The following is a 2,902-nucleotide window of genomic DNA, read 5'->3' on the forward strand; positions in this document are numbered from 1 at the left end:
GCCCGCGGGCCATGGAGCCAGGTGGGCAGGCTGAGACCAGAGGATGGGAACGTGTGGCGTCCCGGGGGCCCCACGACAGTGGGGAGCCTGCCCTGTGGACTCTGTGGCTGCGACCGGCACTCGAGCTGGGAATCAGCCACCCAGCTTGGCCCACCAAGACCCCTGGGTGTTCCCTCAGCCCATCCTGAGCCCCCATTTCCCTCCCACCCACCCCATGAGATGGATCCCCCCAGACTCCTGGGGCTGCAGGGTGAACGTGTGGTCTGGTGGCAAGGGGTGGCTCTGAGTCCTGTCTGAGTCCCATGGGGGCGCCGGCCGAGACCCCTGAGGGCGGGGTAGGCGTGCGCACAGGGTGTAACCTGAGGGAGCCCGACTGGGACCTGGGGGAGGGGGACCGCGCCAGGCCCTGAAGGAGGGCTGTAGACAAGACTTCTTTGGAGAATTCCAGGGAGGGGCTGCCGGGAGGCTCCCCGGAGGAGGTGGGCCTTGTGGCTGCCACCCCCTCCTCCCCGCCTCCCAGCAGGGTCCCCATGCCGATTGGCTGGCAGAGCAGGGCGGGGATTCTGGGCGGGGCTGCCCCAGTTAGAAAAAGCCAGGCTAGGGCTGGAGAGCGGCGAGAGCGGGGACTGTGCGGGTGGGATGGGGGGCCCTGGAGAAACTGGAACGCGGGGGAGCTGAGGGGTAGCCAGGGGAGAAGGGTTCTGGGGTTCAGGGAAGCTCGAGTGGGCCAAGGATCACCTTGGAAATCTGGTGTAGTGCACGGGGATCCCGAGCAGGACAGCGCTGGAGGGGGCAGCAGCCGTAGGGCCTCGGCCCCAGAGGGGTTTGTGCGGTGAGCAGACTGCTTCCGCCTGCCTGTGGGTACGCCGCTCTCACCCTGCACTGTGGCCCAGGGGCTGGCGCAGAGAAGGCCCGCAGCACACTTGGTGACACTGTATGCCCTCCCCGCCCAGCGCCTGGGACTGGCATGCCAGACAGGACAGCACCCAGGGAGTCAAGGGCACTGGCAAGGTGGGCAGGTAGAGTGAATGGGCACCAGGGACGTTGGGTGCAGGCAGGGCAAGGGAAGCGAACCGGGCAGTGGGCGGGGCACTGGCCTCTGGAGCCTGTGGCCAAGGTGGCTTCTGTGAGCAGTGACAGAGCAGGGCCTAGTGCCTCTGTGCTCGAACTGGAGACAAGGGTGAGTGTCTGCCTGCTGGCCTGCCTGACCCCTGCCCTGCCTTTGCCTGCCAGCCAGGGCAGCTCCGCTGCCCACTGCCCACTGCAGGTCTCCATGCAGAGGGTGGGCTGCCACCAGCTCCCAACGAACGGCCAGGCACCGAATATACTCGAGGGCCGTGACATGGTCTGGTGTGATGGTGAGGACGCAGCGACACCGCTGGCCTTCCTGGGAAGTGCGGTGTGGGGCCCGGCCCCCCAGGCCAGGGGGCCTGCGGACACCACTCACGAACAACCTTCCTTCCCCAGAGTATCCTCGGCTCACATGCAGGGTTGCAGGGGCCCCCAGTTCTGTTCCTGTACTTTCCTGAAGGAGTCAACACACCTGCTGCTCTCTGGACCCCTAGAACCTTCAAGACGAGAAGGCGAGGAGCCCCCACCACGGGTGGGGCAGGCCTGGGGCCAGGGAGGGGGACACTCACTCCGTCCACCCACAGAAATGGGGCTCCCCGGCTCGTGACCGGGCCTCAGAACTCGGACTTCTTCATGCCCCCTGAGCTCTGACTGAGAATATGCTGCAACCACTATGCTCCCTGGCTCAGGATTGGCTCTGGAAGGGGAGAGAGGATGCTCCTTCTGAGCTCCCAGCCCTGCACTGAGAACTGGGATTCTGCACTGAGATTCTGGGAACTGGGGTGTTTGCCCCGTGGGGTGGGGCGCCTCGGGCTAGAGTAACGGGGATGGAGAAGGGTGGGCGTTGGATGGGGGACATGAAAAGGGCATTTGGGATGGGAAGGGCTATGGGGTGGGGGGGCCACAGAGGCTGGGGAGAGCTGCTCCAAGCCCCATCCTGCCCCACCAAGCTGCCCCCAGAGCCCTGCACGCCCCCACGCACCCGTCCTGTCACCATCTGCAGGTCGCACTGTCGGACCAAGCTGGGCCCACACCCGCTGGAGCAGGTGGCCCCATGGCAACCACCCCCCACGGGGTGACCCTCTGCGTGGCCACCCCTGCCGTGGCTGGACGCCACCGCCAGACCTGCCCGCCCACCCCTCCTCTTCTTCCCTCTCCTCTTCTCTCTCCTCTGCTCAGCAGACTCAAGGCACCATGACTCTGTTTCCCATCCCTCCTGAATCAATGTGCACTAAGTCAATTGCACTGGCTGGAGTCCTGGAACCGCCTCGCATCTCTGAGTAAATGTGCACACAAACTGCTGAGTGTGCGGCGCCTGTGCCTGTGCTATGCCCAGCCCCGCCTGCCACCCATCTGCCCATATGCGGGCTGTGGCCAATGCGTTGGGCCCACCCTGCCCTCGCCCGATCCGGAAGCTCCAACATCAAGCAAACTTCAAAGCATTCCTGGCCGGCCCTTGCTCTGTGCCCTCCCACCCGGGGCTTCACCAGAGGCCCCGGACTCGTCAGCAAACACAGTCACAATGATTTGTCTGAGGGATTCTGGGAACTGAGGTGTTTGCCTGGGGTAGGGAGGGGGGCGCCTTGGGCTGGAGTAACGGGGATGGAGGAGGGTGGGCATTGGATGGGGGACATGAAAAGGGCATGTGGGATGGGAAGGGCTATGGGGTGGGGGGGCCACAGAGGCTGGGGAGAGCTGCTCCAAGCTCCATCCTGTCCCACCAGGCCGCCCCCGGAGGCCCTGCCCCAGCCCTGAAGGCCTGGTCTAGGGATTCGTCTGTACAATCATTCTAGGGGAGGAGGCTTTTCCCAGCGCAGCCAGGGTGGCAGGG

At 65.3% G+C, this 2,902-nt stretch overlaps 1 long non-coding RNA gene across 2 annotated transcripts; it reads left to right on the forward strand.

Annotated features, from left to right (window-relative positions):
* The first annotated feature begins 623 nt into the window (after positions 1-623).
* Positions 624-2,513, forward strand: LOC140844538 (uncharacterized). Of its 2 annotated transcripts, none has more exons than XR_012123046.1 (3): positions 624-1,019; positions 1,234-1,358; positions 1,468-2,513. It is a non-coding gene; the product is annotated as an uncharacterized lncRNA (long non-coding RNA). The 2 variants fall into 2 exon arrangements; XR_012123045.1 differs by having other exon boundaries at positions 627-1,011.
* The last annotated feature ends 389 nt before the right edge of the window (positions 2,514-2,902 follow it).

Source organism: Manis javanica, chromosome 11, assembly GCF_040802235.1.
Source record: "Manis javanica isolate MJ-LG chromosome 11, MJ_LKY, whole genome shotgun sequence".
NCBI lineage: Eukaryota > Metazoa > Chordata > Mammalia > Pholidota > Manidae > Manis > Manis javanica.